General features: G+C 45.2%; 1 long non-coding RNA gene across 1 annotated transcript in view; it reads right to left on the reverse strand.

Annotated features, from left to right (window-relative positions):
• The window catches only part of LOC146181934 (uncharacterized), a 28,705-nt gene continuing 12,535 nt past the window's right edge, over window positions 1-16,170 (reverse strand). Inside the window, exons 2-3 of the long non-coding RNA XR_014700030.1 lie at window positions 15,439-15,487; window positions 1-177 (exon numbers count right to left, since the gene is read on the reverse strand). This is a non-coding gene — a long non-coding RNA (uncharacterized LOC146181934). The remainder of the gene's footprint in view (window positions 178-15,438; window positions 15,488-16,170) is intronic.

Genomic DNA, 16,170 nt, shown 5'->3' on the forward strand with positions numbered 1-16,170 from the left:
TGCTCAAACCATACTTTATTGATTCAGTTTAGTCCTTTTCCGTATCACCTCTTCTCTTTTCACAGTCCAAGCTGGTGACCATATGCAAGCAAGTGGTCGCCGAGGTTTTTCCGGAGCGTTTGCGACGCATGCACAGTTTTTCCCACATTTGTCTCCTATGGCCGCTCTCTGACCGCACTACAGGAACAAAAAGATAAACAAAACAGCAATGGTAACAGAACAAGAAATCTAAGTAGGATACAATACTTTCCAATACAAAATTTGAGAGCAGCTATATATTTAAGCCATTTTATCATATATAGAAGCAAATAACTTGAAAGATGCTTGCATCTATGTATGTGCACTCAGAAAGCACTCTAGTGTTCTCGCGAGCCAACCAGAACTGCACACAAGCTTTGTTGACAACGTTATCGCTTTTGTCAGTTGTGCCAGGCACCGCAAATCTGAGTGGTCTATAACCATTGCAGTGCTCCTTGACGAGAAGCAAACTTTGGATAACGTCATACATGAGCCGATTCGTTTAGCCTGATGATCAACTGATACTTGTGGAGAAATGTATAAATTGCTGTGTGGTAATCTTCATGACAATTTGAACTGCACGTCAAGGGTCCAAGGTGGCACATCCCTGTATCATGCATCTTGTAGTGTTCAGGGAATTTAAGCACAAGGTCTTTCAAGTCTTGTTGGACTAGACTTTCTTGTCCGTGTTCTAACTACCGTTGAAATCTCCCTATACACAGATGATATCTGTTCGTGGTACTCCTGAAAAAACACGCAAATTGTGTATGCCCGACTTAAGACAGCAAGATGCTGCATTGCATTATTCTTAAACAAGCTTTTTCTTGTTATATCTTCAGAGAACCACGCCACAATTTTAGTTTCACGGTGGAATTTTTCTCACTATGTGCTGAAACTTGCTAGCATGTGCAGCTAGAACAATATGCTACCAGCAAAACAATTCTAGGTGTCATCATTGACAAGTTCCCTCTCGTGGCCATTACATGTTCACCAGCTTATATATCACAATTTTTTCTTATATATCCATCTTTCCAATTCGCTAAGCTAGACGAAGCGTTTGTTCTAGAAATTTTACTATACGCTTATATGGAGAATTTTATGAAAGCGTTCTGCGCTATATTCAGTGTGCTCGCGAGAGCCTCTCGCAAGCCAACACGATGTTGTTGAAACTGTGCAATCTAAAGCTTTAAGAGTCTGTCTCGCCTCTATCTTCTGAAAAGTTAGTATTGTTTGATGCTGCTGAAACGTATGCGGAGCGAAAATTTCTGCTGCGAGCGACCGAGGGTTGCATTGAACTCGATCTGCGTTTCGTTGAACACATGAATGTTCACCGGTGTCATAGGCAGAATCCACTTTCATGCCTTGCACATGCGATGCTAGCAGACGGTTTTCTTCTCCACTCGGTTAGTGCAGTAAATACCCTTCTCGTTCTCTCCATGACAGTGCGCGCGTCTGCTGGGAAGCCATTACCACCATCCTCCTCCCTCTAGCGAGCGCAGCAGCGGAACACCTCTAGAGCAGCGCAACTGGGTGCCATGGTAGCGGAGCATGCGCCCAGCCGCTCTTTTTAAGGTACCGCTAAATTCGCGCACGGGTAGCCTAGTGTGGGGTTCGCTAGGAAACACGTCCACAGTCTTCTGAGGCCGAGAGCAGACTGTTACCACAGGACCTGCTTGGTGCCGAGCTACGGTTTGTCTCGTGTGAACCTCCCCAGGCAGCATACACCTTGGGCCCAGGGTTAGTACGGTGTTGGCAAATTTGCGGCATTGTGTAGAGTCGGACGTTATCAAGATAATGCCAACAGTGGGATGTCTGCTGCCTGGTATATATCTACCCACTTGCAGAGAACAGTATGACTGCAGTCTCCAATCCCTTCGCAATACCAGTGCGCAGTCATGTCACCTGCACTACCGTGGTGGTTTACTTCATGCAAATTCAGGTTATATATATGGCATTGAGAGTATAACCCACAATACCGGACCTGCACGCAAATTAGATGTTTGGTTACTACAGTGGACGCTACCTAATAGACACTGATGCCTCTTTCATGCTTGGCTCCTCAGCCATTGGCTTCTGGATACCATACACGCAGACCACAATCTCGGCAGCGCTCAGTGACCGCGCTTCGGCTAAGGCTACTGAGACAGCCGTTCTGCAAGCAGCCACTACGTATATTCTGCAACAGCCACCTGCAGCGTGAGTTTACTTTCTCTCGCACTGCACAGCAGTCGTTAAATACACCACGTATTCAGGAACAGCACGTCATTGACTTAAATTAGCTTTGCCTGCGAGTTGAGCCATCGCTTTTTTCTACAGTGGTGTCGCTGAGCCATCGAGGCATCGTTGGAAATGACCACGGCGATGTCAGCAAGAACACAGTGCATGGCGATACATCATTCGATTTTACGTTGAGATGCAGCCAGGCATGTGGTGACTGAATTCTGGCTTCGCCAATGCTCTCTTGATGCGATCCGGAACATCAAAACGGACATTTTTATAGAATTGACGCTACTTGCAACTGTCGATTGCCGTACAATCTAGAGGCGTCATCATCTGTGTGTGGGCTCGTTTGTGCGGCGTTATGTCTGATTGATTTGTGTTTCATCCTTGTTTTGATTTTCTTCACTTTTTAACACAATACCGATAAAGGCACTGTTTCCTAAATACCCCGCGTCTGCCGATGGCTCCGGAAGCTGAACTGGCGTTGTGAGGGAACATCACGAGCATGGCACTGGCCGGCAGTAGCTGGCAGCTGACATGGCCACGCACCGACAGAACGGAGAGTTGCCTTGCGTTACGGTTGACAGGACCTGCCAATTGTGGCGTCTGCTTTAAAATGAAATGGTGATACCTGAATCAAAATGCTAGGGTCATTGGAGCCTTATTGCCCCTAGGACACTCGGGCCCGCTTACACGGCTTGGTTAAAGTAGCCGAAATTTTATAAGGGGGGTGGTAGCATACGCTATTGCGTAATACCCTTCAAGGCTGAGCTTTTGTGCCTGTGCTCTCCTTCAGTTCCGTCTTTTATGTCCTGCCATAATTCACGATCACCAAGAGCAGCATGCCAAGGAAATTACCAGGTGGACATTTCTTGCTACATTAAAGTGACTGTTATTGTTATATTCGTCATCGCTGCATCATGGATGCGTCTGTAGTCCCTGAAATGCAATAATGGTTTCGACGGAGGCCTTTGTTTTGGTGCGTTACATTCTTTCTATTTGTGCGAAAGTGAAGAGACGTAACATACAGTAACCTAAATGTTCGGGAACCATTTACTAAGCACTCGCGAAATGTGTAAATTAGGACATATTAATTGGTGAGTTTTTGCCTTTTTGCAAATTCTTCATTTCTCTAATCTTATGCCATCTGTAAACCTCCACAAACTACCGCTATTACAAGCGACATGGTTGATTTGCAGTTAATTCACTGTCAGTTGTTTTTTGAGGAAAAAATGAATTATTTTAGTTAACATTGCGACAATGTCTTCATATTAAGACGTTATTCAACTCACAGAGAAATGCGATCATTCAGCAAGTTTCCTAATAAACCTAAACCGCTGGGATTCCCATCACCCTACGTGAAGTGTCTCTTAAGTTAAAATACAATATTGAGTGAACACAACAGTACTGCCTTTCAAATGGGCCACTGAAATCCTATGTTCACATTTTTATAAGTTATTACTAAACTTCCGAAAGCACAGAATGAGATCGCAACAACCGCACACTGTCTTGTACACTGGCACAGCTATCAACTCGTCCCCACTTTCTGGAAACAATAAGAAAACCAACAACCCAGTTGGGTACGCCAAACTTGCCCCGGTGTCTCAATGGATAAGACGCTAGGCTGTAATTTTGTTTTCGGGACCGTGATTTTATTGTTTTCATCTACCCTAAGTTTTTGTCGTTTAAAAAGTGATATTGTTAGATCAACGTTTCTAATGATATTGTTAGATCAACGTTGCTTCTCCGTTGATATTGTTAGATCAAAGCGTTAGATACCTAGTTCTTCAGAAAATAAGCGCGGTAGGCGTTGTCGGTATTGGTTTTGAGCAAACCGAGAGAATATATCCGGCAGGTTGCAGTTGGGAGAAAAAATGCGCGGTCACTGATTAGCGGATAGGTAGCGTGATTTCTCTAGACCACATTACCAGTGGTTTTTGATTTTACCAGTTATGAAACTCCGCTTCAAAAGTGAGTAATCTTGGTATGAATTTTCATGAGCTTATGGGTCGTAGTGTCATCTAAAAGCGCCGCTGTACACTGCTAAACAGTGTTTCTTCTTTTTTTTTATTCTTTTAGAGCAAATTATTTCTGTAACTTATGTGTAATTATTTTTTTAGTGTGTCTTTGATTTTATTGAGCAGGCGGTTGGGCATTTACAACCAATCTAAAAGTTTGCAACTCAGACAGTATACTTCAATCATGGCAGGCTTCGCCACTATTCGCAACACCCAAATTTGGAGCAATTGATTCCGATATATTTTTTATGCTTGGGCCATATGATAAGCTTGCGATTGGTAATATTAAAGAGCACTGCGCATGGCTAAAATCCAACGCGAGTTGCTCTTGGCATGTGCTGCCGTCCACCCTTCTATGCTCTCTCTGCCATTTTATTGATGCTCTTGTGCGCCGAGTTCACTTTCACACACTGTGCTAAAGGAAACCTAATACGCATCCAGTAGTCCAGACATGGCAATAATTAAAGTGCAGTAATAAAATACTGTTGCTTATTTTCTCCAATTACTATAATATATAGGATTATTTTAGAAGAACTTAATTACTTTTTAAATTTCTTATCCTAAAGTACACCACTGCCATCCTAGAAATATGGTAGAGTGATGAGAAAGCAAAAACGACGCGCGGAAAGCGTAGGGCAGCGTAACATTATAAAAAAAAAAACAGATTTGAGTCTAATTACTAGTCTTTTACGTTTGGTGTCACCTGTTGCCGGTATATTTAGTCCGGTTATCATATAAGCTGTCGCAACCATTCCCCAAGCAACAAGATATAAGGCGTCATGAGACCTCCTAGGTGCCAGATGGTGCAACAGCGTCCTGTTCAAAACTAGTAGGGAGTGCTTTGTTGAGCACCCTGTTGAGAAGTCAGCGGCACAGTGGTGCATGGATAGGCTCGTCCCGATGGGACAAGGGAGCGTTGAGACGAGACGGGGAAGAGGTAGATAGAAATATCCATGGCGCAAACAATACTGAGAGTATGGTGCCGGTGTCAATTCCTTAGATCACGGAAGCAGTAAATGATTTGGCTCATCATCATGAGCCGGACTATACCAAACGCATGGGCAAAGGACTTTTCCATATTCCTCCAAATAACCCGGTCCTGTACTAGATGTCCCCCCTACACTTGACTCCTAGAAATTTAACCTTATCTGTCTGCTCTCGAAGTTCTTTTTGTATAGGACGCCGTTCCGAATTCTAAATGTGGGCAGGCCACGCAGGAAAACACGCGGTACCACATCGTCATCTCCTTCAAGATGCGCGATTAGCTGGCCATGCTGTGGATCATGTCTTTGTTGAACCGCCATATCTGCCGTGTTTAAGACCGCAATAAAGCTGTCAGCGTCATCATCGTCTCCTGTCGCCGGCTCCAAGGGGGGCTCGAGACAAGCAGTCAGCGTCATGATGCTTTCGGCAGAATTTATATAAAATAGTGATTTCGTACTCCTACAGAGCAAGCCACCCAGCAGGATCCTTAAGCTTGGCCAACCAACGTATTGAGTGGTGGTCGATGACCACACGAAAATGGCGGACGTACATATACGGTCGGAACTTTGTTGTTGCCCAGATGACAGCGACGCACTCCTTTTCCGTTGTGGAGTAATTACACTCTCCCTTGGAAAGGGTTCCGCTAGCATACGCAATAACTCGCTCAACACCGTCCTGCGATTGCACAAGTACTGCCCCCAGTCCTTTGTTGCCGGCGTCGGTGCGGAGCTCAGTGTCGCCAGCTTAATCGAAGTAGCCTAATATAGGTGGTGTTTGAAGGGCTTGTTTTATCTGCCTGACTGCTGACTCTTGCTCTTCATTCCATTCAAAGGCAATACTATCTTTTTTAAGGTGGATCAGGGGCGCGGCGATTTGGGCGAGGTTGTGGACAAAACGTCTGAAGTAGGCGCACAAACCAAGAAACCTTCTCAGACTCTTGTTGTTCGACGGTCGTGGAAACGACGCTACCTACAGCTGCTGTTTTTTTCAGGATCGGGCTTCACGCCCGCGTGGCTGACAATATGCCCAAGAGACTTTAACTCGCTGTACGCGAACCGGCATTTTGAAGGCTTGAGTGTGAGGCCTGCCTTCCGTATAGCCTGGAAAAAAGGTGCTCGAAAAAAGAAACAACATCATCTAAATACACAAGACAGGTCTGCCACTTCAGTCTGGCGAGAACAGTGTCCATGACTCCTTGGAATGTTGCAAGGGTAGTACATAAACAAAACGGCATCACCCTAAAGTTATAGAGGCCATCTGGTGTTATAAATGCAGTTTTCTCCCGATCCCGCTCATCTACTTCAATCTACTAGTATCCGCTCTTGAAATGATCGACGAAAAATAGTGGGCGGGACGGAGCCGAGCTAGGGCGTCGTCGATTCGTTGCAGTGGGTATACATCCTTCTGTGTCACTTTATTTATTCGTTGGTAATCTACGCAGAATCGCAGCGGCTCGTTTTTCTTTTTAACCAGCACCACAGGTGCAGTCCACAGACTGTTGGAAGACTGGATGACGTCATCGTTTAGCATTTCACGCACTTGCTCCTGTATCGTCTCTCTTTCTTTCAAGGAAACCCGGTATGGCGGTTGGCAAATCGGATGTGTGGCGATATCTACCATAATTCTGTGTTCTGCGACAGGCGTCTGGCGAACCTTGGATGTCGTGGCAAAGCAATCGTTGTATCGATGTAATAGTTCGAGAAGCTCGCGGTTTGGGACAACTCTAGCCTTTTATATAGGTTTAGCTGCAATTCCTGTTTTTGTTGTGGTCTGGATGATAAGCCTTGCTCAGAAAACGCAACAGCCGCATGAACGTCACTAATTTCTTCCATGTAGGCCATAACTGTCTCTTTCCTCAGGTGTTGTGGCTCATTCCTAAACTTGGTCACGATGATGTTGGCCCGCTCTTTTTTCACGTTTCCTATCCCTCTCGCAACGCCGATTCCCCTCGTAAGCAGCATTTCAACATTTCCTTCCATGACACCTTCGCCCCGAACAGATGTCTCGGCTCTAACAGGCAGAAAAATTGTCGACAGCGGCGGCAAATTTACGTGTTCGGAGTCTACTCGAAGCACAGCTCGGCTCGCTAGATGAGGCCTTGGCGAAACAGAACGTGTCTGGAATGTCAATTTGTTCTTCCCACGTCGTTCACTTCGCCATACTAGCGAAGAAAGTCCATTCTCAAAATAACAGCTTTAGAGCAATGCTCTATAAGATCACGAATTTCGCAGGGCAGGTCTCACCATGAATTTCGGTGCGGGCGGTTCATTTTCCTGTAGGGTACGCCAGGCGACCCCCCGTGGTTGGTACTGGAGGGCTATCCCACGTGGTAGTCACTTTTCGCTGTCGGTGGCAAAATTCTGCACTAAATACCAAATAATCAGCACCGGTGTCAACGAGCGCGGCAACTTCGTGACCGTCGGTTATTATCTTAACGTTATTGGACAATGTAGGTCCGTTTGTGTCCACAAGGATGCAATCGTTCGTTGCACTACGGTGTAACGTACATACATGGAGGCTCTTTGTTCCGGCCAACTTCGGCAACGCCACCTCCAAGCGTCGCCGTACTCAGTTTTCCCGACGAGGAAGAGGGAACAGACTCTGACGACGAGAGCCGCGGGGAGGAAGCTTTGGTTGATTGAATGTGCCAGCCAGGCAGCAAAGGCCGCAGGAGTCCTGGAATGAGGACCCAACCGCGGGAGCTGTTCATTATTATTCTTTTTTTTTTGCATTATATAAAGTTTTTTCTCTCTCTCTCTCTCCTAACCTCATCTGCCCACCTAACTTCCTGTTGCCTCCTTGTATGCTTTCCTTCTCTTGGAATAAAGCATGTTGCCTTAAGCGACCATCGGTTGTATCCTCTAGACAATACAGGTTATGCCCATGCCTACTTCTTGATTTCCAATAGAATGTCAAGAACATGAGTTATGTCCCTTATCCACTCTACACGTTCCATATCTCTTAACGTTATCCGTATCAATTTTCGTTCCATAGCACTCTGCGTTGTCCTCAACTTATTTAGAACCCGTTTCGTTTGCCTACACATTTCAGCCCGATAGGTGAGTACAGGTAAGATGCAAATGTTGTATACTTCCCTCTTGATAGACACCGGTAAGTCATAACCTACGAGTACTTGTCAAATGCGCCTCATCCCAAATATATTTTCCCGATTATTTCGCTTCATGGTCCGGATCTTTTGTTACTGCCTGTCCTATGTAGACATATTCGAATACTATGCTACGCTACCTAGCGTCTGTTCCTTCCTGAGGTTTTTGAACATTACCTTGATCCTCTACATATTTATTTTCATGCTTCCATTTCTGCTTATCCTGTCAAGGTCATCAATGATTTGTAGTTCATTCCTTGAGTTTCTTAGCTATAGGCAATGCCATCAGGGAATCGCAGATTACTGAGGTATTCTCCACCTACCCTTATCCCTACTGCTCCCATTCCAAGTTTCTGAATACTTCCTCTAAGCAAGCTGTGAATAGTACTGGGGAGATCGTGTCTCCTTGCCTAACACCTTTCTTTATAGAAATTTGGTTACTTTTTTTATGCAGAACTATGGTTGCTTAATAGGTGACAAACGGTGAAGACAACTCCGGGACAGAAAAACGCTGGCTTCACCGCTTGTTTTTGATTGAAGTACAATGAAAGTAATGAACCTTTGACCATGCTTCTATTCTATAGTTTTCTTGCCGTTGTCTTAACTAGGTGATAGCGGGTACTATAGCAAAGAGGCTGGCAATAGCTGTCTGGGACCGAAGTTGAACAAAAGGACGACATAATGTGTGCGTCATGTTTGGAGAGAGGTTTTATTTTGGTTTACAAGTAATTCAAAAGTAATTAAATTGCTCTGTAGCACTAATTGTAATATAATATTATTACGTTTTGAGAGCAGTAATTCATAGCGTGGGTTAAATACGGTTTTGAAATCTTCAGCAAGATATTTAGTAATGTAAGTTAATTTCGTTTCAAAAGTAAATTTGCCATGTATCGTCTATTGCCCACCCTCATTCCCTATTCAAATCACTGATTCGCGATCATTTCTCTCCAACCTATTTCGTAAACCATCTCGACAACTCCGATAGTTCCTCAGATCTTCAGTGTGAATGCACTATCCGCAGACTAATAACCTGAGTAAAAATAAGACTTCTTGCTTGGGGAGCAGAGGCATAGCACTAGCTGCATAGCAATGTTATGGATAGCAATGCTGCGGTGCTTCCTTTGCCGCCGCGCATTTTATCAAGATGATGGCGTAGAAGTGCGGCCGAGGATTCTGCGGCAGAGCACGTGAGGTAAACCAGAATTAAAATAGGGGGGCCGAGGATTCTGCGGCAGAGCACGTGAGTTAAACCAGAATTAAAATAGGGGTTTAATGTATGTCTCTTTTCAGCCGAGTATTCAAGAGCTAGGCGACCGAAGATTAGAACCTGCGCCACATCGCTTTCGCATAATATCAGAATCTTGAAGAATAATTGTGGTTATTTGATTGACATTTCATATTTACTGTAATTACCTGCATTGCAAGATTTTGGCTTGTTTCTTTGGACCACATCAGTGGCCTCTCAGAGAAATGCCAGGCCTAACTTCAGCAACCGCGCCGGATCTGCAAGCTTTACCTATCGCCTCAACCGTAGAGACGCGGTCGCTAACCATCATCACCAAACTGAGGATTCTCCTCTGCTGATGCTCTCCTACAACACGCCCCTGATCCTAGCATCGCAAGCAGGAAAAAGCCGCCACCTACAGATCAGGATGACTTTTCAGATAGCCGAAAGTCTTCATCTACCATCACGTAACTCTACTACGAAGTCTGCTGAAAAACATGCGATATTTGTTTATGTGGCGTCAAAGTGTCTCTCGAGGCGGCCGCTTTTGAGGCTCGACGCATCCAACATTTCTAAAGCATCTAAGTTCAATCGTTCGGTTTTCATTTAACCAGCTGATTTTAGACATCGTATTACTCGGTTCAATTCGTTGGAAATGAGATAAGGAATAAAATTTATGGCTGAAGATGGCGTCCTTCAAATTCGCATTAACGACTGCCTGCATCTTTTTAAGTTGATACCTGCATCGTGGTCGCGACTGAGCTCCTCATTCAAACCAGAGTAGAAGCAAGAATTGTGTTATATTCCTACTAACCCCGATCAAGCAACACCATAGTCGGTGTCATCAATGGTTCCCCCCTGGATCTTTCTTAAAGAGATATCTAAAACACCGTTGTCATGTAGTGCCCTAGTAAAATCTGTCCACCTTGAAGGAAAGTCAGAATATGTGCGCATTATATTTGGGAAAAAATCTGCGTCGGAATACGTTATGCTTGGGTTTTTACGACACCGTGTGTTTGAGTATATTCTATAACCATGGCAATTCAGCAGATTGAAGCGCTTCGGCCATGCGGCTACTTGCTGACTTGCCTTCAACCGCCTTTGCTGTGGCAGCTGGCACCACGACTAAACTACATGCCCAGGTGACAGGCTCCTTTTTCCTAACTGTAATCAACATGAGATAAAATATTCCCACAGCACAGCCTAACAGAACAAGAAACTCATTTATACGTATAAGCGCTCCAACAATACCGGCCGTAATTAGGTCAGCAAAACTGAATTATTTGTGGAAAACGAAATACCTGAGAAGCCGCAACAAAGAAACTCATCGGCTAGAACGAAATCACCTACACTGTCCGGGGAAAAAAAGGTACTTGTGCATTGATGACGTGACTGAGCGCTCTTTTTTTTATTTGCGGCTAGACGTTTCGCAGCCTTCTGTACCGAGAACGTATGAAACTGCTGCTGGGCAGCCTCAGGCGTGGTGTATCATAGAACTGCCGTTGAAAAGACCTCTTCACCCAAACTCTGAATGCTCCAGGTGTCCAATGTATCCGCTTTTTCAGGTTGATCCCGCTTTTTTTACACCGATCTCGTCCTCGTTTCTGAAGGCCATCTTTAAAAATTCTTGATTTTCTCATACCTATTCTTGCACAATCGCGCTAGTAATCAACCGACTGGCGGTTCGACCTAGCATGCAAATGATTCGAATCATGGGCACCATCTTTTATTGAAATACATGCATAGTTCGTTAGCGTCTATGATTTTCGACGCTGTTTTCAAGCATCATTCCCTATAACTGTCTAATAAGAAGCTTAACTAACCACTGCACTCCGTCTTTCAGGTCTACACAGCAGTGCAATCAACAACTAGCATGAACCTCCGTAAGGCTATTCTGGTTGTCCGCAAAATATCACCTTCATCCCTCATTCCGAGCCACCGAATCAACTTTATGAGTACATTGGAATTATTGTCAAATGCTTGAAAGTGCAGTGTACTGGAATCTTTGGATACATACATTATCGTGTATGTTTTGATGTTCACCGCCTGCAAGATATTTAGCGCACAACCCGCGCGCCAGATATCGTAACGGCAGGTTTCAGCTCAAGTCATCCTGCTTGGGGGTTGCATTATATCAACCGCCAGAGTTCGGCAACTATTTGACTGCTCTGCACAATAATTTCACAATTCTCGAATGCGCGGCGAAACAACTCCCTACCAAGCAGAATTGCCCAGCGCCCTTGGCGTCTCTAAGATCTCAGCCAATCTGTCGGCTTCAATAACCTTGTCTGAGGAAATTGAGTTTCAGGGTAACGATCACATATATACCTACCTAAGTTTAGGTTAGTCGCACTATTGCATGTTCCCAGTGGTATGAAATTTACTGCAAGATAGCACTGGCACTGTAAATCAACTGCATCTGTCGCACCGAAATCCAAATGTTTCCTTGCTGCAGTAGAACGAGATCATGCACTTAGCACTAATATCCTGAACCTACCAGAGGCTTACCCACCTTTTGATGCTGATTACGCAGAACATCGATCAATACACCGTACAGCAGAAAAACAGGCTCACAAGGTTTCCAAGAATGATATTCGCGTTGCTAGTCGTGCAGAAAAACAACTTCAGCGGCATTTGGAGAAACCAGCAGGAAGGGAATGTAGACCATTTTGCTCGAAAATAGGTCCTGGAAAGCCTCTTTCGAAGGTGCGAAGCATTGTGTGGAGCATCGGAAGCCCGCCTTCGTCACTGCATTCTCTCGGGTGCGTGGATGTAAACACTAATTCTTCACTTGAAGCACCGGAGGCCTTCTGCTCAAATATCATTGCTCCAATAGAAGCCACTGCGCTGCCAGAGTTGCTCCAAGCTTCTCTCCTATCGCCCTCCTAGAATTATTAAGGAAGTGCATCAAGCTGCCTAGGAAATCACTAACGAAATATCCTGTCCGGCACTTGGCCGCGTTCCTTCCTTGCCTCAACCGCGAAGTATAGCCAAGGCAGGGTTGATTGCCGTTTATAACTCCTGTGCGGTAGACCGTCTTGTGCGCTACTGGAAGTATCCACTTTGTTATTACTGTGCTTAAAGCGGCACATCATCAATGGACTTGAAATCCTACCGTGGTATTCCACTGTCTTGCGTGCGGAGACGAATGAAACGAATTGTCTATTCGCGTCTTAACTGGACGTCACAAAGATGGCAATTTCCTTCCAACAATGACAAGCTTCAGAAAGAGTCATAGCTGTGTTGACAACATTATTGCTCTTGCCAAATGTGTAAGACGCATAGCAGGTAAGCGGTCGATATTCATTGGCGTCCCCTTTCACGAGAATCAAGCTTTGATAAAGTCAAACATGAGGCGATTCATTCATTCTTGCAATCAGTTGGTATCAGTTGACAAATCTCTAAATGGTTGTGTGGTAATCTCTATGAGAGATTCAATTACATGTCAAGGGTAAAAGGTGGCACATCCCTGTATCATGTATCTCGTTGCTTCGCTCAGGGAGTGAATATATCTTGTTTTACTGGAGGTTCTTGTTGGCATGCTACATACCATTGAAATCTCCCCTATGCAAATGATACCTCTGTGTGGTGCTCCAGACAAGACAGGGGAGTCATGTACGCGTGACTAAAGACAGCAAGAGCTGTAAAGCCTTATTCTTAAACAAGCGTCGTCTCCTTTCGTCTTCAAAGTACGCAAAAATGTTACTTTCATGGCGGGAGCTTTTTCGCTCTGTCTCGAAATACGCCATCAGAAATTCTTGATATGATTTTTGAATATCCCTCTTATGATTACCACACGTTTATCAGGTTATAGATCAAAATGTGCTCATTTGTTTACTATAGCTATATCTTGCTCACGGAGCCTCTCGCAAGCCAACACTATATTGCTTAACACTATACAAGCTAAAGCCATAATAGTCTGCCTCGTAATTTTGAAAACCACCTCCACGAGTCTGCTTTAGCAAAGGGCATACTATTTCCGCAGGACATGGTTCGTCTCCAGCTGCGGTTTGTGGCATATGAATCTTTTCACCCCTTTGCAGAACACAATACGACTGCGATCTCCAACCGCCAGTCGCAAAAGCAGTGCGCAGTCACCTAATATTTACCACCGTGCAGATTCACTTAATTGCGAATATAAACTACATAAACGGCATTACGAGTGAACTCCACAGTTCTGGACCTGTACGTAAATGGGTGGTCCTTGAGTACATGTCTGGTAAGTACAGTGGGCATTGCCTCATCTAACCTGCTGGCTCTGTCATGCCTGCATCCTCAGTCATTGGCATCAGGATACCATACACGCAGACCACAAACTCAGGCACACTCAGTCACCGCGCGTCGGCTATGGCAACTGAGCCAGTTGTTCTGCGAGTAGCTATTACGTATATTCTGTACAGCCGCCTGTAGAATGAGTTATCTTTGCTTTCTGTCCCACTGCAGTCATTAAATTCACAATGGATTCAGGAACTACACACATCGACTTAAATTGGCTTCTCACGAACTCGCACTGAAGCATGCGAGTTCGGTCTCCGGGGATGTTCCACAGTGGTTAGGTGCTGGTTTGGTTTGGTTTGTGGGGTTTAACGTCCCAAAGCGACTCAGGCTATGAGAGACGCCGTAGTGGAGGACTCCGGAAATTTCGACCACCTGGGGTTCTTTAACGTGCACTGACATCGCACAGCACATGGGCACCTTGCTTTTCGCCTCCATCGAAAAGCGGCTGCCGAGGCCGGGGTTTGATCCCGCGTCCTTGGGAACAGTAGTCGAGTGCCGTAACCATTGCGCCACCCAGGCGGGGCAGTGGTTAGGTGCTATTCGGAGCATTGCGGGCAACGACGCTGACGACGCCACGAATAGAGTGCATGGCGCTACATCAGTGTACAATCCCATTCGGTTCTTATGAAAAGATGCAGCTGGACTTGTGGTGGCTGGATCCTGGCTTCACCAGCGCTCTCTTCGTGCGATCCGGAACGCCGACACAAATACTTTCATAGAATCGACGCCACTTGTGACTTTCTATTGTCATAAAACCTAGATAGATGTCACCCTATGTATGTGCGTCTGTTTCTTAGGCGTTATGTCGTATTGATTTTTGTTTCATCGTTGTTTTATTTTTCCTCCTTTTTAAAGCCACAGCAATAAAGGCCGCGTTTTCCGAGAACGCGGCGTCGACACTGTCACCTGCACCGGCCTTGCCGTTGTGGGCAAAGATCACGACCATGCTTCTAGCAGATGGTAGCTGGTAGCTGACATGGCGCGTACTGGCTGGACGTTACGCTTGGCAGGCAGTGAAACTTGCAGCTCTGCTTTAGCATGGTATAGGGAAACTAGAATCAGACTACTAGGACCCTTGTATTCACATTACAACTAGGCTATGCTGACCGAGGCACACGGCTTGCTAAAGTAGCCGGGGGTACACTACGATATTACATCATACGCTTATAGGCGGATCATAAGTTCCCCGCACAATTCCCGATCACCAGTATCCGCATGCCAGGCTAGCTACCAGTCGGACATCTCTTGCTGTCATTAAAGTGTCTCTTATTACTATTTTATTCTTCATCACTTCATTGTAAACTCTAAAATGTGTTAAAGGCTCGGGCAGAGGCACTCTTAGGAACCTTAAATCGCTTCTCAATGTACGGAAATGAAGGGTCGCAACATATGCAATCTGGGTGATCCGGACATACTGCAAAGTAAAACTTAAGAAATCATTTCCTGCCTGTATGAAAATTATTGATCTTCCGAATTAAAAATGCGTCCTATGAAATGCGTCCTGCACGTTTTAGTAGCGGCACGGTCAATTTTCAGTTCAGGCACTCTAAGTTTCTTTCGAAATATACAAAGACATGAATGACGCTTACCCAAGGCTGGCAATAACGATTCCTGTGGCGCCTATTCTGGCGGTTGATCCTGAGAATAATATGGATTATTTTAGCAAATATTACAACAGTTGATTCATATTAATACATGTTGTTAAACTCTCACGGAAAGGATGTCCGACAGAACATTACCCCAATAAACCAAAACCGCAGCGGCACCTTTCCCTTTCTGTGAACTGCCTTCTATTTCAAATGAACAGTATAAATTGAATAGGAAAAAAATTGGTTTGGTTTGGTTTGTGGGGTTTAACGTCCCAAAGCGACACAGGCTATGAGGGACACCGTAGTGCAGGGCTCCGGAAATTTCGACCACCTGGGGTTCTTTAACGTGCACTGACATCGCACAGCACACGGGCGCCTTGCTTTTCGCGTGCATCAAAAATTGCCCTTTCAAATTTCCCACTGACACCCTTATCGAGACGACGACGTCATGCTGGTGTGGTGTGGTGAAGAAGACAAGGCTGAAGCCAGGCTGGGTTATTTCTGGTGGCGTGTCCCTAACAGTGAACGGTGGCGGTTACCTCCATGTACTACTTACATTACCATTTGGTGGAAGATTGCTCGGGTCCTTAAGTAAGCAAGTCTGGATGTCCATAGTGACCGCCAGCTTGGTGCTAGCATTATGCCGTCCGACTCGACATCTTCTTTAGCGGCACAACTAGCTCCCACCGTCGCCATTGTGCAGCCTTCTGATCCAAGCACCTTCGTAGGCAG

The sequence above is a fragment of the Amblyomma maculatum genome, chromosome 8 (genome assembly GCF_055883805.1).
Source record: "Amblyomma maculatum isolate TAMU_Amacu chromosome 8, ASM5588380v1, whole genome shotgun sequence".
Lineage (NCBI taxonomy): Eukaryota > Metazoa > Arthropoda > Arachnida > Ixodida > Ixodidae > Amblyomma > Amblyomma maculatum.